The 24,889-nt window shown below is 39.2% G+C and overlaps 1 protein-coding gene across 3 annotated transcripts in view; it reads right to left on the bottom strand.

Moving 5' to 3' along the window:
• The window catches only part of TMEM108 (transmembrane protein 108), a 356,853-nt gene that overhangs the window by 246,376 nt on the left and 85,588 nt on the right, over nucleotides 1–24,889 (bottom strand). Inside the window, exon 1 of one of the 3 annotated variants that reach the window (XM_047782814.1) lies at nucleotides 5,981–6,043. The exons of the other annotated variants lie outside the window; for them this stretch is intronic. The gene's annotated coding sequence lies outside the window, so the exon portion shown is untranslated. Of the gene's footprint in view, nucleotides 1–5,980; nucleotides 6,044–24,889 lie in introns of those variants that run through there. 3 annotated transcript variants of the gene reach the window in all.

Below are 24,889 nucleotides of genomic sequence, written 5' to 3'. Positions count from 1 at the left end.
CTCATTGACCCACTGGTTTTTTTAGTAGCATGTTTAGTCTCCATATAGTCAGATTTTTTCATTTATTTTCCCATGGTTGATTTCCAGTTTCATGTCATTGTGGTTAGAGAAGATGCTTAAAATAATTCTATACTCTTAATTTTGTTGAAGTTAGTTTTGTGCCTTGGTATGTGGTCAATCATTGAAAATGTTCCATGTACAATTGAAAATAATGTATATTCTGGGGTTTTTTGGATATACTGTCCTGAAAATATCAATTAAGTCTAAGTTTTCTATTGTGTCACTTAGGATCTCTGTTGCCCTACTGATTTTCTGTCTAGAGGGTCTGTCCATTAATGTGAGTAGGGTGTTAAAGTCGCCTACTATTATTATATTCCCATCAATCCTCCTCTTATGTCTGTTAGTATCTATTGTATGTATTTGGTGCACATATGAGGGGAATATATATTGATGAGTATAATATCCTCTTCTTAAATTTATCATTTTATCATTATTGTCCTTCTTTATCTTTCTTTATAGCCTTTGTTTTAAATTCTATTTTGTCTGATATGAGTATTGCAACTCCTACTTTCTTGTTGTTTTCATTTGCATGAAATATTCTTTTTCCATTCCCTCACTTTCACTCTATGTGTGTCCTTTGTCCTAGGCAGCATATTGTAGGCTCCTGTTTTGTTATCCAGTCTACCACTCTAGGTATTTTGATTGGGGCATTCAGTCCATTGACATTTAAGGTAATTCTTGATAGACATACATTATTGCCATTTTAAACATTGTTTTCCAGTTGATTCTAAGTTATCCTTTGTTCCTTTCTTTTTCTTTTTTTGGTAGGATTATTTCCTTTTATTTTATGATTGTGTCTTCTGTTTAGTTCTTGTGAATCTATTGTATTGTTTTGATTTGTGGTTGCCCTGTTTTTCAAGTATGTTAAACTCTTCCTATATATGCTTGCTTTAGTCTGATAGTCATATAGGCTCAAACACAGTCTAAACAAAAAAGAGTCTAGATTTTCTTACTTTACTTCCCTGCATTTTATGGTTCTGATGTACTTTTTTGTTAACATCATCATGTTTATCTTTTTCTGTTCCCTTTGTTTACCACCACTTTTACAAATGGGTTTTTTTTTTCCTTTTAGATCTGTATACTGCCTTATTTAAATGATTGCTTTCCAACTGTCATTTCCTCCACCCTGTATCTTCTTCCTTCTTTCCTATTTATAGGAGACCTTTCAGTATTTCTTTTAGAATGGGTTTAGTATCGCTGTATTCTTTTAGTTTTTGTTTGTTGGAGAAATTCTTATTTTATTTTATTTTATTTTATTTTATTTTCCCACTGTACAGCAAGGGGATCAAGTTATCCTTACATGTATACATTACAATTACATTTTTCCCCCAGCCTTTGTTCGGTTGCAACATGAGTATCTAGACAAAGTTCTCAGTGCTATTCAGCAGGATCTCCTTGTAAATCTATTCTAAGTTGTGTCTGATAAGCCCACGCTCCCGATCCCTCCCACTTCCTCCCCCTCCCCCTCCCCCTCCCATCAGGCAGCCACAAGTCTCTTCTCCAAGTCCATGATTTTCTTTTCTGAGGAGATGTTCATTTGTGCTGGATATTAGATTCCAGTTATAAGTGATATCCTATGGTATTTGTCTTTGTCTTTCTGGCTCATTTCACTCAGGATGAGATTCTCTAGCTCCATCCATGTTGCTGCAAATGGCATTATGTCATTCTTTTTTATGGATGAATAGTATTCCATTGTGTATATATACCACATCTTCCGAATCCAATCATCTGTCGATGGACATTTGGGTTGTTTCCATGTCTTGGCTATTGTGAATAGTGCTGCAATGAACATGCGGGTGCATGTGTCTCATTTAAGTAGAGTTTTGTCCAGATATATGCCCAAGAGTGGGATTGCAGGGTCATATGGAAGTTCTATGGATAGATTTCTAAGGTACCTCCAAACTGTTCTCCATAGTGGCTGTACCAGTTTACATTCCCACCAACAGTGCAGGAAGGTTCCCTTTTCTCCACAGCCCCTCCAGCACTTGTTATTTGTGGATTTATTAATGATGGCCATTCTGACTGGTGTGAGGTGGTATCTCATGGTAGTTTTGATTTGCATTTCTCTTATAATCAGTGATGTTGAGCATTTTTTCATGTGTTTGCTGGCCATCTGTATTATCTTCCTTGGAGAAATGTCTATTCAGGTCTTTTGCCCATTTTTCCATTGATTGATTGGCTTTTTTGCTGCTGGGTTGTATAAGTTGTTTATATATTCTAGAGATTAAGCCCTGTTGGAGAAATTCTTTATTTCTCCTGCTCTGTTAAATGATATTCTTGCTGGGTAGGCTGCAAAATTTTCCCTTTTAGAACTCTGAATATATCTTGCCACTCTCTTCTGGCCTGTAAGTGTTTCTGCAGAGAAATCAGCTGATAGCCTTATGGGAGTTCCCTTATAATTAACTCTTTTTTGTTTGTTTGTTCTCTTGCTGCCTGTAGAAATCTCTCCTTCAACTTTTGCCATTTTTATTATAGCATATTTTGATGTGGGCCTGTTTGGGTTCAACTTGTTTGGGGCCCTCTGTGCTTCCTGTATCTTGATATGTTTCCTTTAAATTTAGAAAGTTTTCAGCCATATTTTCTTCAAATATATTTTCAATCCTCTTTCCTTTTTCTTCACCTTCTGGAATCCCTATTATGCATATATTTGCCCACTTTATATTAACCCATAGATATCTTGTATTGCTTTCATGTTTTTTCATGTGGTTTTCTGTCTGCTGCCACGATTGGGTCATTTCCATTATTCTATCTTCCAAGTCACTTATTTGTTCCTTTGCATTATTCACTCTGCTCTTCTGTGCCTTTAACTCAGCTTGTCTCTGCAAATGAATTTTCTAATTTTTCTTGGCTCCTCCTTATATCTTCTAGTTCCTTTCCAAAGTAATCTGCATTACTGTTCATATCCACTCTTAATTCCTTCAGTATTTTCACCATCTCAAGTTCAGTCTAACAGAACTTGGTATCTGTTAGACTGCAGAGGTCTGTTTCATTGTTTGCTGCTTCAGGTGAATTTTCCTGTTCTTTTAACTGGGAACGGTTCCTGAGCTTCTTCATTTTGCTTATATTTTTCTTTTTCTGTTAGTTTATGGAAAACAACTACTGTAGTCTTAGAGGGCTACTTATATGTGAAAGTGCCCCTAGGTATTTTGTGAGTGCTTACTTTTTTGGGGGGGTGAGCATGAGGGCTGCTTTTGGTTTGGATGCTTGCTGTCTCTTTCCTCAGCATGTGCAGGCTGTTATCCTCTTGATAGGGGTTGTGCTGATATATGGGCCTGAGCATGTTTCCAGGGAGATAGAGGCCATGGGCAGGGTTAGTAGCCAGTGCCTGGTTGCTGGGCCCTTGACAATGTCAAGGACGGGGGGAAGGTGATGCAGGCTGCTGGGCCCTGGGAAGTGATAGTGACCCTCAGGCAGGTGTAGGCAGTGCCCAGAGCATTCTTCAGTGACAGCAGCAGAGTGTGTGCACTCCCAGGGGAGTGAGAGCAACAACTGGTGGTGCTTGGTTGCAGTGCCCTTCTCTGTGTTGACCCTTGAGGTGACTGGGGATGCAGGTTGTTCATGGAGCCCTATTGGTTGCAGGCCACATCCACTTCTGGAGTCTGAGATGGCCGTGGTGGTTTGCCCCTGTTGCCTGTAGCCCATGTAAGAGGTGCCCCACCACCCACAGCCTGCCAAAGAGGTGCCCCATTGCCCAAGAGCCTGCATGTGCACAGAGAAAGATATTCCTAAGGTGGTCCCACTCCTCCTCCTCTCGCACTCCCCAACAATGGCATCTTGCTCCTCCTTCAGTCCCAGGCCTCCTCCTGGGTTCCCTCAGCTGTGGCATACCACTCCCTAGCCCCTCAGGATTTCTCCCCACTGCCAACCCTAGTCTTCTCCCCAGAACTGACCTCCGGATCCTTAGTCTCAGTGCCCAGCCCCAACCTGAGCATCTTAGGCTGTGGTGTCTTAGGGCAGTGGTATTGGTGGTTTGCGAGTCTCTCTTTGCCCTCCTCAGCCAGCTGCTCTGATTTTCTCCAAGGCTTTGCAGTCCCTCCTTTTCAGCTGATATCCATCAGTTAGGTGGCCACCTAGGGTACAGGTTCCTATCTTCTTTCACAGCTTCCTCTCAGGAGTGCTGGTCCTGTACTGATTCCCTCCCCCCACACACCACTCCCTCTCTTTTTCTTTTTGTTCTAGCCAGTTATGTGGAGGGTTTCTTACCCTTTTGGAGATTTAAGGTCTTCTGCTACCATTCAGGAGATGTTCTGTACAAATCATTCTACATGCAGATTTTTTTTTTGATGTGTTTGTGGGAAAAGGTGAGCATTGTGTCTTTCTTCTTCACCATCTTGATCCTGCTCCTAAAGCTTATACTTTTAATGTGCTGAACATGGTAAATATATCAAAACTTCATAGAAATTAAAAAATTATATTAAAGCTATGTAAATTAAGGTAAAAATTATGCAAAACACATTGCAATACACAAAAAAATAAGCCAAAACTGAAGTTCCTGCTATGGTGCACTGTGTTAGGAATGTGACTGCAGTGGCTCTAGTCACAGGAGGTGTGGGTTTGATCCCTTGCCCGGTGCAATGATTTAAAGGACCCAGCATTGACACAGCTGCAGCACAGGTTGCAGTTATAGCTTGTATTCAATCCCTGGCTGGAAACTTCCATATGTTATGGTTGCAGCCACAGGAAAAAAATCCTAAATAAACATCTCTTCCTAATTTTTGAGTCTTTTTTTTTTTTTTGGAGGTGGAGGAGGTGAAGGAAGAAGCAGAGAAATAACTCCTGCTGCTAAATTAGAAATCAGAAGCCTCAGAAGCCCTGAACATATATATTAAAATTAACAATAAACTGGATCCAAGAACTCTAAATGATGTTTAATCAAATAAAAAGTCAGAAAGCTGCAAATGTGTCTTTTTTTGGAGAATATTTAAAATACAGAGAGGGACAGCCAAAAAGAAATTTGCCTTAGTCACTTTCAACTCAGTAACAAGAAAATGGGAAACATGGTACAAAATTAATTTTTTCTACTTCTAAAGGTTAGAAAGAACACACTGTTTTTTTAAAAAAGAGAGCATTAAAGTTCATTTCCACATTATTCCAGCCTCCCAAATATTCTTACCTTTCTTACAACTCAAGAAAAAAAAATTTCCCTTGGTACTCATTATAAAACCCAGAATGCTCTTGACACTGCCATTTTAACTGTCTGTTGTTCTCCTAACTCCAGGAAATCTCTGAAAGCTAGACATAATGATTGTTGTGACGTTTTTCAGTAACAAGAAGTGAAGTTTCCTGTCAAAAGAAGTGCTCTCTCCATTTTCATCATATGTAAAACAACAAGCACCTTCATAGACAGAGAAGCTTCTCTGAGACCCTGAAAATGTACTACAAAGGATGAAAGAATGAATCATAATGACAGACAAATTTGTTGGAGCTTTTCTTTTATTTCCCAAGCAGTACTGATTTTTTGGGCATAGTACTACTTCTTACTCTTAGAGATACTAAGGGCAGGTTCCAGATAACAATACAACAAAGGAGCAGAAAAAAGGTTGGGAGTTGGTGATAGATCCTTGACTAAATGGAGTGGATATGAAACATGTTATATTATAATGCTCTCCTGATAACTGCTTAAAGCCACCAAGATTCTGAATCTTCCCCCAAAACTGATAGGCCCACATCTTCATCAGAGATCTGGTCAGATGAGCAGAAAGAAGGCAGTGTGTTTCTGGAGGAAGAGTCTTAGACCAGGATTCAGAAGCCCTGGCTTAAGTACTTCAGTCCTTGGCCTGAAGAACCATGGAAAGCAGAGATTCACCCTCATTTGCCCCACTTCTCCCACATCAATGAATGGGGATGGACTTGTCAAATCAAGTGAGGTAACATATGGAAAACAATCTGAAAAACAAATGGGATGCCAAAATGGTCTTACCATTGAAGAGAGCAAGAGTTTGCCTTTGTGAAATTCTCTTATACAAATATATTCCTGTGTGACTCAGTTTCCTTATCTGTAAAATGAGAATAACAACAACACTAACTTCATGGATACTCTGAGGATTAAATGAGAGAATATAAAAAATGTTCCTAGGAAAGTGCCTGGCATGGACAAAGCAAACACTCAAAAAAGTTATCTAATACCTTTATTACAAAGCTACTTTATTTACTTAGAATTGTGGATGCCTAATACTAGGGAGTCCCTAGATGTTACATAATCATAGAATAAAGTGAAAATTATGAGATACAAATATAAAGTAGGATTAGCTATTGCCCACAACACCTCCCTTATGACAGGTGGCCCAACCAGGCACAAAGCAATAACCACAGAAGGACAGCTAGGATAGGACTTGGACCGAGCACCTGGCAACTCTGAGTATAGTGAGAGGCAAAAGACTACCAATCTCTCCATTTAAGGTTAAGTGTACACTAAACGTGACATGTACAGGGGCAAAGACTATCTCTCCTCCATGCCTGGCTGGTTCCATAGTAGGTTACACACAAATATTTGAAAGATGAGTAAATGGATGGATGTCATGAACACAGGTAGTACTTTCAATACAATCCTCTTGCAGAGTTCCCACTATAATATAGACTGCTCAACACTAAGACACTATATGAATGAAAAAGGAAAACTCCAAAGATGCATATATACTCATACTTTCATTCATTTATGTATTGAATGTCTACTATTGGTCAAGCATAGAACAGAAGGTATTTTATGAATAAAGGTTTTTTTTTATGCAATTATAGAAATCTAACCAAGTTTTCAGGAGAAGAAGTTAGCCTTTTACTTGGACTGGGATCCAGTCATAGTGAAGATTACCTACTATCTACTTACTTCCCTAGTTGGCTTCTACATGCAACTCTTCGCTGCAACCAAACTTTAGTAATGCCATTTAACTGTCAAGACATTTTTATCTTAAGAAACCAAGGGAAAATTGAAAGTCTTGTTCAGGGTTGTAATTGTACCACATAGTTTGCAACCATGTAATTAATTACAATAATACCTAACAACAAATTCATATTGATGGAAGGAAGATATGTGTGACAATATCGAATTGTGGATGAGTTTTAAATAAGTGGAGTTTTATTAGAGTAATTCAAATTAAATGCTAATAAAATATTACCAAGTAGAAATTCTCATAGGACTACTTTAATGACTGAAATCACTCATAATCAGTACATAGTTAGAATATAAATAGATGTAAGTAAGGCATTTGAATACAGCCCTTTCTCTTGAGCAGGTTAATATGTTTCCTAGCAAATTTATTTACACTATTCATTTTCTCAGTGGGTTCTTTCTTCATAGATAAAACAAAGTAAACTTCAGACTTACCTTGAAAAACTTATTAAAGACCATGAATCAAGGGATACAAATGGCTGAAATTGCTGAAGAGAGATCCAGTGTTCTGTCAGATGGCTGTAGCCAACTATATCTCAATTTATTTTTAAACGAGTATCTATACTCCACTGCTCACATGCATTATCACAAGAGGCTCTGTCCTTGCATACAAAGCAGAAAAGAACTGCTGAATGAAATCAGTGTGCTGAATGAAGTAGGAAAGTGGCTTGAGGGGAGTACCCACACTTTCCCCTTCTTTTCTATGTTATTTTCCTTTCTTATCTGCTACTCTGGTATACGCTCTGACAGCTTGTTCAAACTGAAGAGCCTAAGAAGCCTGACAACCTAGACTCAGGAAAAGCACACGTGCCAACGCTTTTTGCAGCCTGAATAGAATTATCAGACTCTGATGAATGGAGCTAGCACATGTCCAAAGCACTTCAGAAGCCGCAAAGAATGATCCATATTACTCATTTGATACAACCACCTGTGACACAAGAAAGGCAGATATCTTCATTTTATAAGTAGGAGGGGCTACTGACGCGATCAAGGCCACACTATTAGAAAATGAAATAGCCCAGTGTCAAGGTCAACCCTCCCAACACTTAGTCTGCGGTGATGTTCCCACACCACACTTCCCAGAACTTATCAAGGCTTTTTTACACACCCCTGTGGTAAACTGCTAGCCCTTGGCGTAGCTCTCTTATATCCATGTGAAGCAGAATCCTGGGTGGAGAAGAACAGGTGGTACGTGGCCCTTGGCCTCACTGTGATTTCACAACGGACTTGTTAGGTTCTGGAACAGCTGGTTTGGGGGCAATGTACAAAGAAAATTAGCTGTTCTGAATTTTTTTTTCCTTAGTACAGTTGAGATGTACACTGAGGGCAGGAGTGGTTGGGCTTGTAGGGTGAATGAGAGGCAACACATGTATTTTGCAAACACCAAACTTAACATAAATGATTAATTAAATTACCTCCAACATTTTGGACATTCTCTTTCCCTTCTTTTTGGAAAGACTGATTCTATTTAGGGCTCATGATACTCTACAACCATAAGCCATATATTACTATGGGAGAGATGATTTTTTCATTGGAGACATTAGCAAAAGTATGATAGAATTATAATGTCAGTTTAGGTTTGGAGAAATCTCAGGATTGGAAAGTTTTAAAACAGTTGAGATTATAGCATTGGGTGATTCTCACACCTGGAAGGCACCAGAGTCTCACCAAAGGGCTTATACTCAGCTAGATGTGAGAACCACTATCAACCAACCCCCAGAGACCAGGCAACCTGGTGAGTAGCTAGTAGCCTGTTAAATCCATGCTGCTCCTTCCCCCTAAAAGCTTAATGATAAACCCTCAAGAAGAGCATTTTTAATATAGCCACTCCCTTCCGGCTAAGGGAGGGGGAGTGTTGCGGTTGGAGAGTTGCAAACCTTACACATTTGCTGAATATTCTGAGCAGCTAGAACTGCTCAAGGGAGAAGGTAGCCAGTAACATGGGTTTCAAGAAATATACTTTGGGACAGCAGAGATTTGAGAAACTCCTTATACCTCTGATTTTTCCAAACCCAATGCACCAATTCCAGCCTCATGAATCTTCATTTAGCATTTATTATGTGCAAGGCCTTGGTGCCTACTGCCTTCTGATTTTAGATTCAAAGTAAAATGACAGCTTAGCCACAAGTAAACAAACAGACCTAGATACACACACACATACACACATACATGTACACACAGAGCAAATGCTACAAGTGAACCTGTTGAGAATATCATTAGGAAGGACCTGTGAGGTCAGCAATGATTACCATAGCAACAGTAGCCAATAGGTGCTCTGTCATATTTAGCTCCTAGTGCAATGATTTAAGATCTGAGTCTCTCTTGGGAGGTTTCTGTTGCATTTGTAAGAGGCCTAGATAGACTTTTGTCTCTGGCAGAAAGGAATGTACTATTTATTAAAGGTTATTCACAGTCCACATACAAAACAGAGACTAAAGGTTCAGAACTCTATTATTCAGTAATTTACTTGTTTTTGAACAGTCAGCTCCAGCCTATTAAAAGCCATTCAGTCACTCACATGGGAAGGTTCCCTGCTACATCAGACCAAGTTTCAACCTTACTTGTTCCATTTGGGACCAACACTCATCGTTGCTGTGATTCAACCTTACAGTAAACTATCAGCCTGTGAAATAGTCTGAATACACTTAAAGGATCTCTATCAACCAAGCCAAAATAAGTAGTATTAGAATTAAATGCAAATACAGATGTATTTTCCTTTGCATTAGAATCTCTCAAGAGTGTTTAGCAAATATGTCTTGGTTATTCTGAACACAGTCAGTTTAAAATTTGAATTTGATGATATGGTGTTTACCCTGAAGGGAGAATGTCTTAAAACTGGAAGGCATTTTAGAGATCACTTAGTACAACTTCACAGCTAGGATACAAAAAAAGAGTACATTTCATTTACTTATGTAAATATATTTTGTGAATATATATAAAATATATGTATACATATACACATACATGCATATAAAATATTAAAAGAATGCACACCAAAGTTTTAACAGTTACCTGTAAATGGATTTATGCATAATTTTATTTTCTTGTTTTGTTCTGACTTGTATATTCTAATTTTTTTCTTTTTGGAGGTTGAGTTAATCATTATCCTGTTTATAACACGTTACTTTCATTGTTCTTGCAAAGTGCTTTTTTACTTTATTTCTTTTTTCTCTCCCTACTCCCCCTCACCCCTCATACAACCATTCTGATGGGTTTAACTGGTACCTCTTTTGTATGTGCACTTACAGCAACATGAGTATAATTTCATGGGCATGTATTTTAATTTGGGAAAATGGTTTTATACTGCATCTCATTTTTCTTACTTTTTTTTACTTGACACTATGCCCTTAAGATGTAGTCATGCTGAGAAATGTTCATTTAATCAATTGCTTCTAATGAATGAACAATACTCCTCTATGTTCATTCAACTAAATTCGAACTAACTACTTTCCTAGTGAGGGACACTCAAATTACCCCCAACTCCCTCTTACCATCAAAATAACCTTGTGTGAATACCTTCTTATGTCCTATCATGATGTTTTACACACACATATAAAACAAAGACAATTTCATATATCTCCAAGAGTGTAGTTTTGCTGGGTCATGGGGCATAAGTGGCCCTAATTTGAACAAGTGGTGTCATAGGCTCTCCAAAATGGCAGTATCGGTCTTATCTTTTTTTTTTTTTTTTGTCTTTTTGCTGTTTCTTTGGGCCGCTCCCGCGGCATATGGAGGTTCCCAGGCTAGGGGTCTAAACGGAGCTGTAGCCACCGGCCTACGCCAGAGCCACAGCAACGCAGGATCCGAGCTGCATCTGCAACCTACACCACAGCTCACGGCAACGCTGGATCATTAACCCACTGAGCAAGGGCAGGGACCGAACCCGCAATCTCAGGGTTCCTAGTCAGATTCGTTAACCACTGCGCCACGATGGGAACTCCCGTTATCTTCTATTAGTAATGCATGAAAGTCCCCAAAACCCAAGAAATGCTGAGCATAACTCCCAAAGCCCAAGAAATGCTGAGCATAACTGAGCTCTTTAAAATGCTACAGATATCATTATTTAATTTGCATCTCTCAACACTGGTGACTTAGAGTATCTTTTCCAATGTTTGATGGCCTTTTGAGTTTCCTCCTCTTAAATGCCTTTTCAAACCTCTGCCCAAATTTTCTACAAATAACTGCATCACTTTAAAAATAATCTCCCGCCCCCAGTGAAATCAGTTGAACAAGACAGGCAAGAGAGGCAACAAGAAAACCCACACATGAGAACAGATGGCAGCTAATCCATCTTCTGAAAATGGCAGTGCCTCTGTAGTCCCCAAAGAAATAAAGACCTTCACAACAGCAGTAGAAGGGACAGCAGCAAGGAATTAGGCTATGTGAAACATACTCATCCCCTGGGGTCCCTGCTCAGAGTAGATGCTCATTAAACACCAATTCCCTTCCGTATTTTAGATTATCACAACAAATTTGTAAGAAGGAAAACTATGTATTATTCTTATTCCCCTTTAATGGAGAAAAAACTGCTTGGATGAAGGCATGATGAGTTGCCTAATGAGTGAGGGAGCTGAGGTGCTCTTAGCTTCTCCCTTCATTTCTACCAGGAGTGTAAGCCTGAAAGCAGACAGCCTTGATTTGCACCCCAGCTCCTCAACTAATTAGCATGTGGCATTAGGCAAGTCAAGCCACTTCTCTGAACCTCAGTTTCCCTCCATTGTACTGAGGATTAAATAAATGATTCTCTGTAAGCCATGCAGAATAGTGCCTGGCACCCAGTAAGTACTTAGTGAGTGTTTGCTGCTGCTGCTGCTGCTGCTATTATTAGTATGATTAAGCTTGTCCTTGGGGTATGGACATTGTACTAAATTGACATTAAAAACAGTCTTTTATATATGCCCTCCAATTACAAGGTTTTAATAATTCATTTGGAAGGGCTAAAGGCCACATAGCATCTGAACATTTTAATCTGAACTATTTTATTTCATTCTAAACATTTTTCATAATATACCTTTTTCCAACTCGGTTTTCAAAAATATCTTGAGGAGGCAAACATTTTCCTTGAAATTTTCTGGGGTGTTTTCCCCCAGGTCCTTACATCTCCAGTAGCACATTTGCAGGCTTCACTGACTAGTTAAAACAGAATTGTTGAAAACAGGCTTCTATACTAAGTAGGCTAGCACTTTTGTTCTCCTTTTACAAGAATTATCTTATTCATATTTCTATTCATTGAAGTAACAAAGGATGTCACCTAAAGAAGTAAAGCAGCTAGTGGTAGCTATGTCCTGAATATAAGCAACCCTCACTTTTCTCAGCCTTAAAATATAAAATGGAAGTGGGCAGCCAGGGAATCAAAATCAAGCAGGTGTGACAAATACTAGGGTTAAGGAGCAACAGAATGAGGGCTGCCTGGAAGCTAAAGTGGTCAGAATTTAATGAATCACAAAAATCCACACCACAATGCAAAGAGAAGAACTAGGAACCTTAGTGTTTACCTCCTGGTTCTTTTATGTTATAATGAGCCAGGATCTCCTGGCTAGTTGTGCTGCTTTTGTGGGACTCACATTCCTTATTGAAAGATGAACATGGGACAAAATACCCTCTCTCTCCACATTTCCTTCCAGTCCTAAATTCTAGAACCTTATAGTTTATTCCTAGGTCTAGATTTTTAAACATTTCCTACATGTTTATATGCATACTACCTTTCCCAGAAATTATGTTAGTGGTGCAACATTTATCTCTCTGTAATTTGAATGCACACATGAGAATCCAGCTGCCACATGTGATTGCGAGAGAGAAACAGAACCTGTTGAAAATGACCAGATGCTCCTTCCAAAAACATCATTTTGACTATGTTTTTCCCAGTCATGCCTTCCTTGCAAATGTAGGCTCTAAGATAAGAAGCTACTTCTTTCTGCATGTGGATTTTCTCTTCTTCCCAAGTTGAACTGAAAAGGATAAAACTCCCTGAGTCCCCCAGAATTAACCACCGCAAATATTCTGCATGTAGGATTTGCTGAGAAGTATCTAATATGCATGTCCATATCCTGAAATCAATAAATGAGACCCTGGGAAATGCCCTGAGATCCAAAACTAATGAGTATATGCAGTTCACCAAACAATACAGAGCTACATCAATAGGCTCCTCTCTGGACCATCAGTAAAAGAAAATCACCAAGGAGAAAATGAACAGCATCCAGTCATCAGTGACTCAGCCCCACTCAGCTTGGCTCAAAGGTAGTGGTGGGATGGGGATGGGGCAAGAATATGTCATCTTAACAACGCCATTTGTGATATGGAAATTTTTATGTGGCCTAAAAAAGTTAACATTTGTTTCATGACACTGGAGGGGGACTTTACTCATTACTTTATGTTTTTTAATATTATCTAAAATTTTATAAGAGATAGGAAAGTAAGTATGCATAAAAGAGCCATCTTCATACTCCCCTAAGCAAGTACTCCATAACAAGGGAAACAGGGAATCCTCTAAGAATTGACTTGTAAAGTCAGTTGTGCTATAATGCCTGTTTGAAAACACAAATTTGTTTCAGTGTAATTGACATACCAGGGAAAAATTTGAGCATAATGCAAATTTTGTGTTTGCATGTGAGCAATTTCAACCATGAGAAATTTAGCCACTAGGTGACTGCAGAAAACCACACATAGCTGAACCAAAGGCTATCCACAAATGTGCGCATACCCCTAACACCCACCAGCTACCTAGCTCACCCATCCACATTTGCTCTTACAATTTCCCTTCAGATTTCAAACAACTCTCCTTCCACCACTTACAATAACTCATAAGCTACAACCTTTCCAATGCCCACTTTCACAAGAAATTTCAAAATAAAAACAAGTGATTTTGTGTTTTCCCAGTCATTTCATTCCTGCGGGTACCTACAACCAATTTTCCCTTCACCATTCCTCCTGAAATCCAGCTCCTTGTTCACAACAGCCTTCAAAGGTAGATGCCAGAATTTTTTTTCTTGGTTTGTTTTTCCTCCATTGGAAAAGAGCTATTTTTTTTAGGAAAGGGAGAAAAAAACAAACAAACAAACAAAAAAAACAAGCCTGCACTGCTATTAATATGGACAAAGTACATGAGCTCTCACCACAGACACACTCTCAAAGCCCTCAGGACTTGTTTTTATTTTTCAACAGACTGGATTTGTCAGTACAGACCTGCCAATTGTCTCCCACCAGAACTAAACAATACCCTAAATCTTCTCCTTTAATGGAGTAGTACTGGGGAGAATGGGGGAGGGCAGAACAGCAAAGGCAGTTTAAACTCCATCTATGGATGGCAGTCAAGGGCACAGATAGAACTTAGTATAAGTCTATGACAACCAAAGAGACATATTTTCTTAGACTTAATGTGAGGTATGGAAGAAAATGGAGTAAAATGTATTTCTTGCCCTGACCCTAAACTGCTCTAGGGCAACTTCAAAGATGCATATGAGAAACTATAATAAAAATATACACAAAATAATAAAAAATGAAGCAAAGGAGCATGTGTGTATGTATATACAATCACATATATATGAATATACACACATATATAGGTAAGTCATAATTCAAACTCTAATTAGAGTCTTGATAATCTTGGCTACATAAAAATGAGGAAAGAGCTCAAAATGGAACCCAGGAGAAAGAGAGATGTAGGTGAAGGAAAATCAGGCACTGAAGCCATAATCCTGGGTTCAAATACCAGTTTAGCCATTTATTTCCTGGGCAGGTAATTCCACCTAGAGTTATTTTCAAGATTAAATGACAATGTTCCTAAGGTCACAGGGGGTCACAAATTTTGTGGTAAATCTGGTTTTATAGTATGTTCAGAAATTCAGATAGTTGGGTGTCCTAGAGTACTCAGTTCTGGGTCTGAAGGACAGGATATGAGCACACATCCACGACTCCCAGACCCAAGGGACAGTGGTCAGAGCCAAGCTGGCCCCAAAGAAGTTAGAGAATTGAGAAATCCACAGGGACCGTAGCCTGATTTCTAATCACTCTAGGTTGGGAGAACCTTTAGGACAGCAATTCCCAAAATGGCACCAGCAGCATCTGCATACCTGGAGACTTAGACATGTAAATTATTGGACCTTATTTCATAGTGACTGAATAAGAAAATATGGGCTTACGGGTTTGTAACTCAGTTTAAGAACCACACCCTTAGGAGATAGAGTTTTGCTTCAATAGGTTGAGGAGTCCGCATCTGTTTTAAGTTAGAGTTTTGCAAAGGTCTGATTTAATAAAAGAATCCCCCCATCCCTCTGGCCTTGTTCCACTATTTAGCAAAGAATTCACACCACTCTCTGGCTATTCTGGTCACCCAGCAACACTTGCCACCTCCTCAGGCCATTAGAAGTATGGGTCAAGTCTTGATCCAATCAAAAATGTCACAAACATGCCAATCAAATGGCATGACGATTTGTGGACAGAAAGCAATGAAGGATGTAATCCTCTTAGAATTAAAGGAGTGTAGAAAAAGAAAAAAAAAAAAAAAACAATTGGAGTGTGTAAATAGGGCCCACAGTGGAAGGACTGATGTCAAAATACTCCCTTTCACATAGCCAGCACCAACTACTTATTTCTGTTTGTCATCCTGTCTGCCTGTGTCTGAAATTAGCGTTGCATGCTCAAACAAGCAAGCTACTGTATCTGGTGACCAGCCTCCCTGCTACCTCCCCTCCCCACACTCAAATCAACTCCAGGATCATCAGAGTGTGAGTTTATGTAGCATTTACAACATCTAGGCCCTTTGATTTTCTTCCTTGTCTTTATCCACTTTGCTCATCTGATTGTATTTTCGCTAATCTTCCAAAAGATGGATGAGGGGAAAAAGGCGAAACAAACAAAAAAAGGTGGGCAAAATAGCTTGGGGAAGAGACTTACAATTAAAATGGGAGCTAAAATACAGGATTTATGATGAATTAGTGGATTTCATTATCCTGTAGAGCTCTGTAAGGGGTGCTATCTCTACTTACCAACCCTGAAAAGAAAATCTGTAACAGCTATGAATCACAATTCCCAAGCATCCTACTATGCACTAATGCTGCACCAAAACTAAGATCAGTCTGAATAGTAGAAAGAGGGCACATCTTCTACAAGGTGTTAAGATGATAGTAAAAAAACCACAATTAAAATTGCAATTACTAATTAGAATAAAAAACACACTGAACAACACCTATAGCATGGACTCACTTACTGATTTATGTATATTAATACATGCAATGGCAGGTGGCATTTCTAATTTTTCCCACCACAACCTTTATGAGTTTTAGAAATAAAATAATTCATATACTTACAAGGGAATACTCATATTATATAGAAAATGAAGCAAATGGATATACACTGTGACTGTTAACAGTGCAAAAGATTCCAAGGATAATTTTTGGTTGTAATATTTATCCTATTCCCTTTAGAAATAGTCAGCTTATTACTCTAAACTCTCCCTAGAGATACATGGTACTCAATTTTGATGGAGATATCTCATAAAAGGAATCCTAAGTCACAGAGTACTGTAATTAGAATAAACCTTGGGGATCATCTAATTCAACCCTCCCTCATTTAATGGGCAAAGATATTGAGGCCCTGGGGATTCGATATTTGCCCATGATCATGCAGCTTGTCAGAAGCATGATGGGACTAGCACTTTCCTCTTCAGACTCTCTAATACACTGTTCTTCCTGCTGTATTATTCTGCCTCTGAGCTTCAGGCAGAGCTAACTACCAGAGATCTGACTCCACCAGAAGGCCAGAGAGTATAGACTCCAGATGGAACTTTTTCTACTGCACATTTTTCCCTATGCCTGGGTTTAGCTGCAATCTAATCATCACATGCTTACACACCACTTACCCTTCCTCCTGGTGGTGACCAATAGATTTGCTTCTAGGACAGGCCATTTTGTCCTTCAGAGGCCTGTGCTAGCTTTTAGGAATGCTGGAAGTACAGAGCTCTCCACTAATTAGCAAAATAAAAATCAAATATGATTCCTAGGATTCAGAGTCAGATACAGATTTTAAGACTTTCAGACTCAGCAAAAGATGAGACAGAAGTATTTAGAAGGTATTTAAATCCTCAGTGACTGATTTCCAGCCCCAAATGGCATGGAAGTCAATAAATTTGTAAATATTTCATATGCAAGACTCTCCAACAGTCTATTTTTCCAAGCACTCTGCCATTCAAAACCCTTCGATGTCTGCCTCCTTCTTAAGGAATAAAAACTAAGGTTCCTAGACTGCAGGGACGTTTTTTACAATCTGTTCAACACCAATTAAATAAGATTAAGTACTCACTCTTTTAAAACCCATGCTGTATTAGTAACCCACTACTGTGAAACACGTTAGCCCCAAACATAGTGGCTTAAAACAATAAATACCTCACACAGCTTCTGTGGGTCAGGAATCTGAGAGCAACTTAATGGCTGACTCTAGCTCAGGATCTCCCCAGGGTTTGCGGTCAGCTGAAGGTTTGATCAGGACTGGACTGGAAGGTCTGCTGCCAAAATGGCTTTCCCATGGCCTTGTCACATGAACCTCCCCAAAGGGACTCTTAGGGCATGGTAGCTGTTTTCCTTCAGCACGAGAGACTCAGGAAAGTCACCAGTAAGCTACAATGACTTTTTTGATCTAGCCTCAAAATCACACATCACCATTTCTGTAATAACTTATGGGTTACACAGGCCAGCCCTATCCAATTTGGGAGGGGGCTATACAAAAGTGTGAATACCAGTAGGTGGGGATCATAGGAGGCTACTGGAGGCTGGCTGTTGTGCACACCATACTAGCCACCTCACTGCCTTTCTTACGCAGTCCTTGCCACATGGTTTGCCCCTCTTGCTCCTGCTCACCATAATATGGCTGGTAAAAAAAAGTACATGATCTACAATTAGTGAAACTGGCTTCAATCTCAGTCAGCCGAAGACTGGAATCTGATTTTGAACAAGTCTCTCAGCCTTAGTCCCTGTGTCTCTAACACAAATACTACAATACCTGCTACAAAAAGTAACTGATTATTAAATGAAACCCAGTATAGAAAAGTACTTTGTAGATTGCAAATATGTAAAATTATTTCCCAGCCACCCCTTTTCTTATAGGCCTTTCTGTACACCACCCTTCTTCTTTTTTTGTTTTTTAATTTATTACATTTATTGTTGTACAATGATCATCACAACTCAATTTTATAGGATTTCCATCCCACAACCCAAGCACATCCCCCCAACCCCCCGAACTGTCTCCTTTGGAAAGCATAAGTTTTTCAAAGTCTGTGAGTCAGTATCTGTTCTGCAAAGAAGTTCATTGTGTCCTTTGTCAGATTCCACATGTCAGTGAAAGCATTTGATGTTGGTGTCTCATTGTCTGACTGACTTCACACAGCATGATAATTTCTAGGTTCATCCATGTTCCTAAAAATGCTGGCATTTCATTCATTTTAATGGCTGAGTAATATTCCATGGTGTATATGTACCACTTCTTCCTGATCCACTCCTCTGTCGATGGACATTTAGGTTGTCTCCATGCCTTGGCTATTGCAAATAGTGCTGCAATGAACATCAGAGTCTTTGCAGGTCATAGTTTTCTCTGGATAGATGCCCAGGAGTGGGACTGCTGGATCAAATGGTAGTTCTAGTTTTAGTTTTCTCAGGCATCTCCATACTGTTGTCCACAGTGGTTGCACCAATTTACATTCCAACCAACAGTGTAATAGGGTTCCTTTTTCTCCACACCCTCTCCAGCACTTATTGTTTGTAGACTTTTTGATGATGGCCATTCTGGCTGGTGTAAGGTGGTACCTCAGAGTGGTTTTGATTTGCATTTCTCTAATGATGAGTGAGGTTGAACATCTTTTCATGTGTTTTTTGGCCATCCGTATGTCTTCTTTGGTGAATTGTCTGTTTAGATCTTCTGCCCATTTTTTTGATGGGCTTGTTTGTTTTTTTGGTATTGAGCTATAGGAGGTGTTTATAAATTTTGGAGATTAATCCCTTGTCAGTCGATTCATTAGCAAATATTTTCTCTCATTCTGTAAGTTGTCTTTTCATTTGTTTAATGTTTCCTTTGCTGTGCAGAAACTTTTAAGTTTAATTAAGTCCCATTTATTTATTTTTGTTTTTACTGTCATTACTCAAGAGGTGGCTCTGAGAAAATGTTGCTGTCATTTACATCAGAGAGTGTTTGGCCTATGTTTTCCTCTAAGAGTTTTATAGTGTCTGGTCTTATATCTAGGTCTTTAATCCATTTTGAGTTTATTTTTGTGTATGGTGTTAGGGAGTGTTCTAATTTCATTCTTTTACATGTAACTGTCCAGTTTTCCCAGCATCACTTATTGAACAGGCAGTCTTTTCTCCATTGTATATTCTTGCCTCCTTTCTCATAGATTAGTTGGCTGTATGAGCATGGGTTTAATTATGGGCTTTCTGTTCTGTTCCACTGATTTATATTTCTGTCTTTGTGCCAGTACCATACAGTTTTATTTTTTTTTCGTCTTTTTTTGCCATTTCTTGGGCCACTCCCGCAGCATATGAAGGTTCCCAGGCTAAGGGTCAAATTGGAGCTATAGCTGCTGGCCTACACCAGAGCCACAGCAACGTGGGATCCAAGCCGTATCTGCAACCTACACCACAGCTCACGGAAACACTGGATCCTTAACCACTGAGCAAGGCCAGGGATCAAACCCGCAACCTCATGATTCCTAGTCAGATTTGTTAACCACTGAGCCATGACGAGAACTCTAATACCATATGGTTTTGATGATTGTTGCTTTGTAGTATAGTCTGAAGTCAGGGAGCCTGATTCCTCCAGCTCCATTTTTCTTTTTCAGGATGTCTTTGGCTATTCTGGGTCTTTTATGCTTCCAAACAAACTTTAAAATATTTTGTTCGAGTTCTGTGAAAAATGTCCTTGGTAATTTGATAGGGATTGCATTGAATCTGTGGATTGCCTTAGCTAGTACAGTCATTTTGATAATATTAACTCTTCCAATCCAAGAGCATAGTATAACTTTCCATCTATTTGTGTCATCTTTGATTTCTTTCATCAGTATCTTATAGTTTTCAGAGTACAGGTCTTTTGTCTCTTTAGGTAGGTGTACTCCTAGGTATTTTATTCTTTTGGATGCGATGGTAAATGGGATTACTTCCCTAATTTTTCTTTCTGATCTTTCATTGTTAGTGTATAGAAATGCCATCGATTTCTGTGTATTAATTTTGTATTCTGCGACTTTGCCAAATTCATGGATGAGCTCTAATGGTTTTCTGGTAGAGTCTTTAGGATTCTCTAGGTATAATATCATGTCATCTGCAAATAGTGATAGTTTTACTTCTTCCTTTCCAATTTGGATTCCTTTTATTTCCTTTACTTCTCTGATTGCTGTGGCTAGGACTTCCAAAACTATGTTGAATAGTAGGTAGTGAGAGCGGAAATTGAAATTGAGAGGATGGAAGAAAATATTCCATGTGAACAGGAATCAAAAGAAAGCTGGAGTAGCAATACTCATATCAGACAAAACAGACTTTAAAATGAATATTTTAAGGGACAAGGAAGGTCACTACATAATGATCAAAGGATTAATCCAAGAAAAAGATATAACAATTTTAAATATCTACACACCCAACATAGGTTCACCATAATATATAAGGCAACTGCTAAACAACCTTAAAAGGAGAAATCAACAATAACACAATTATAGTGGGGGACTTTAACACCCCACTTACAGCAATGGACAGATCAACCAGACAGAAAATCAATAAGGAAACACAGGCCCTGAATGAAGCATAAGATCAGATGGACTTAATAGATATTTATAGACCATTCCATCCAAAAGCAACAGAATACACATTCTTCTCAAGTGCACATGGAACATTCTCTAAGATTGATCACATCCTGGGCTACAAATCAAACCTTGGTAACTTTAAGAAAATTGAAATCATATCAAGCATCTTTTTTGACCACGATGCTATACAACTGGAAGTCAACAAGAAGAAAAAAACTTCAAAAAACACAAACACATGGAGACTAAACAACATGCTACTAAACAACCAATGGATCACTGAAAAAAATCAAACAGGAAATTAAAAAATACCTAGTAGCAAATTTAAACAATTCTTTTTAAAGCTTCACCTCTCAACTGGAAATCCCAGCATCCTCCTCCAGGTTCTGACAGCACTATGTGCATCTACTGTAAGTAAGTATTTATTCAAATGAAATTCACCCCTATTAAGTTATAAATTCCTTGAGGTTAGAATCTCCTATAACATTGTCTATAGAAGTCAATAAGTGAGTAACCAAACTGGCATGCCTTTATCCTTTAACCACCATCCAAAGAGAGAGGGAGGGCCTTCTGAACACAGGATACATATGATATTACAGAGAGAAAGGTGATTTTTAGTTCTAGACAACCAGAATATCTTGAAGCCTATGACAGAAAAAATAGTTTGGCACTGGAACATCTCCTAGATATCAAAAGCTGAGCTCCTAGGACAAGCAATGTTTTTTGAGGAATACATGCCTAGCCACTTTATACCTCCACTGACAGAGGAAAGTCAAGGGAAGTTTGGGGGTAAGAGTGTTACAGGTGGAATTCAAAAGATGTACCTCCCCCTGTATTACCTGTTCCTGGCTACCAAGACAGCCAATCACCTAGATACTTTGAAGGGACTTTGCAGGTGGAATTAAGACTACTCATCATCTGACCTTAAGACAGGAAAATCATCTGGGTAGGTCCAATGTAATTACTTTTACCCTGAAAAGCAGAGGGGTCAAAGAGAGGAGTGGAAAAAGGAAGGCAGAAAAGATAAGACAGTAGTGCAGGGAGAGAGTCAAAATGTGAGGAGAATTTGACCCACCATTTCTGGCTTTGATTATGGAAGAAGACAGCCAGGAGCCAAAGAATGTGGGTGGCTTCTAAAATCTGAGAAAGACCCCTGGCTGACAGTCCTTAAGGAAATGGGGACCTTAGTCATACAAAGGCAAGAATCTAGATTCCGCCAACAACCTGGTGAGCCTGAAGTGAATCTTAATTTTAGCCTTGAGTCACCATGGACTTCTGGCTTACATAACTGTGTGATAACAAATGTGTGGTGCTTTGAGTTGCTAAATTTCCAGTGATTTATTATGGCAGCAATAGAAAATTAATGCAAAGAATAAGAAAGTTGATGCCGTTGTGGGTTTCTGAGAAGGAAATAGAAACTTTCTCTTCTCATCTGTACTCTAAGCCAAGCCCATGTGGATAGGGGATGAAGCAAAAGAAACTCTAGGGGAGATAAGACACCCAGCAGGATCCAGAGGGATGGAAGAGCCATGGCAGCACGGGGGAGCATGGACATGCATTAGGGCTGCCGTACAGTCTGAGGTCTCCTGTGACGTGCTAGAGAACACCGAGAATTTTCCAAAAGTACACCAGGCTTCAGAGAACCAGAGGAATCAGCAGGATCTGGAGCCCAGAAGGCAGAATGAAAACCTTCAATTGTGCACTCAGCAGAGCCAAAGACCACTGGAAATCCTACGTCTGAACTAAGTGTCACAGATCTCAGAATAACACCTAATCACCACGAACTTACCCTAAGGGAGAAGTAAAGTAGAAGACAGAAGGAAAGAATCCCAAATCAAATGAGTATTTACTCAAACTAGAAATTAAGAGGAAGTATCTGGAAGTCTCTGAATTTACCCTAAGTTGGCATGAAAATTTTCTGCCAATGAAAAAAATGGAGGCTCAAAAGGTGAGGAAAAAAATTCAGTTATAAATAAAGCTCTATTTTGCATACTGAGTCTATGACTGATTATAACTGCCAGAGATGGATACCCTTTATCAAGTAGTTATTGTCTTCCAGGAAGCTTACTTTACATGCATCCTATAATTTAATAACCCCCTGAGTCCTGCATTGTCATTATCTCTATTTTAAAGGTAGAAAAATCAAGACTAAGAGACATTAAGAAAATAGTTCAGAATGTTACAGCTGGTAAACAGTAGATTCTAGATTCAAATATCTACCCACCTTGCTCTTCCTCTCTGAATTCCTTGCAGTGAGTATGCAGAAGAATGCTGCTATTTATAAAAGCATTTTTATAAATCTTTCTGTGACTATACTATTTATAGGAACACTTTTATGAATTCTTTGCTATCGCAATAATATCAGGAGTTCCCATTGAGGCTCAGTGGGTTAAAGACCCAATGTTGTCTCCGTGAGGATGTGGGTTTGATCCCTGGCCTCGCTCAGTAGGTTAAAGATCCAGGATTGCCGCAAACTGGTGCCATTGGTCATAGACATGGCTTGGATCTGGCATTGCTTTGGCTGTGGCATAGGCCTACAGCTGCAGCTCCAATTTGACCCCTCGCCTGGGAACATCCACATGTTGTAGGTACAGCCATAACAAGATAAAAAAAAATAATAACAGCAATAGCAACTGTTAACTAATCTTAACGGCACTGTGTACGTCGAGCAGCTCTAAGTGATTTTTATGGATCATTTAAGTTACGACTTTCTCAGTTTTATAGAGGAGAAAGTGAGGCTGTGACTTGTCCTGGGGCACAGAGTAAGAGACACGACTGAGGCCTGATCCGGGCACCCTGACCACCATGTTCATGTTCTTATCCACAGGCTGCAGAGCCTCCTTGAGCCACTCTCAGGACTTAAGAGATCAAAAAGAAATACTCTACTGCTTACTCAGGCCCAGAGTAGAGATTCTTACAATAGCACAGAGGGGGTGTTTATGGAGGAATATTGTTATACTTGATGACTGTGCTCATTAAGTTTAGCTGTCCCTAAAGTGATCTCACTTTTCTTTACTCACTTTCATTTCTTTGATGTTTAAGATACGCTATCAATTCAATAATACCTATTAAGGTTATAAAGAAACACATTTATTTTAAGTCTTATTCAAATTTCAGAAACTAAACGTGTCATAATAAATAAGAAATGTACTTATATTTTCAGCATATGTACCACCATCCTAAAAAAACAAACTCAAGTTAATGCATCCAATACTTTCTAAAAGCCAAGACTATGGAATCAGAGATAAATGACCTTGCCCCTGGTCTTAGAGTTGAATATAGGGACACTTGGGGAAAGCATGCGGTGCTAAGTGAGCATATAGGAAGAACAACTGGCTGGAAGGGGGGGGGACTGTGATGAAAAGCCTCTTAGAAGAGTCAGGATACCAGAATTCAATTTGCAAGGATCTGAGAGCAAATAGCAGACCAGAGTTTTCTTGCTTTTGTGTGTGTGTGTGTGTGTGTGTGTGTGTGTGTGTGTGTGTGTGTGGTCTTTTTAGGGCCACAACTGTGGCATATGGGGGCTCCAAGGCTAGGGGTTGAATTGGAGCTATAGCCGCTGGCCTGCGCCAGAGCCATAGCAACGCAATATCCGAGCCGCATCTGCGACCCACACCACAGCTCACGGCAATGCCGGATCCTTAACCTACTGAGCAAGGCCAGGGATTGATCTGCCTTCTCATAGATGCTACTGAGATTCGCTTCTGCTGAGCCACGATGGGAAATCCAGGCCAGAGATATTAAAAGGGAAGGATATAACTTATTTAAGGGGTTGTAAACACAGTGAAAAATTATCAGTGGAAAACTTTCACTGACCTCTCTTGAACCAATTCCTGAATTAACACTCTCCATTCTCTCTGAAAGACATGTTCACTGATCTCAAGCTGAATACTGACAGCTGCTCTCCAGTAGGGCGGGGCACATAATCCCTCCCCCAGCTGAGGGATATGCTTGCCAAGAGTCACTTATATTGGTTCTCAACATGTGAATGCTAATTGTGTTTGGACTTATAATCTAATTAATTTAATTATTATATAATTTAATTCAATATTATACAAACCAATGAAATATGAGTATGAACCAAAAGAGTTATTGTTTCTAAGAAAACCAGGTTGAATCTTTTGGAAACTCAAAAAGACTAGCTGTCCAAAAATTACTGTCAAACTATGAGTGAG

This window comes from Phacochoerus africanus, chromosome 1 (genome assembly GCF_016906955.1).
Source record: "Phacochoerus africanus isolate WHEZ1 chromosome 1, ROS_Pafr_v1, whole genome shotgun sequence".
Lineage (NCBI taxonomy): Eukaryota > Metazoa > Chordata > Mammalia > Artiodactyla > Suidae > Phacochoerus > Phacochoerus africanus.
The sequence above is the reverse complement of the archived record's forward strand: the minus strand, read 5'-3'. Positions and strand labels throughout refer to the sequence as shown.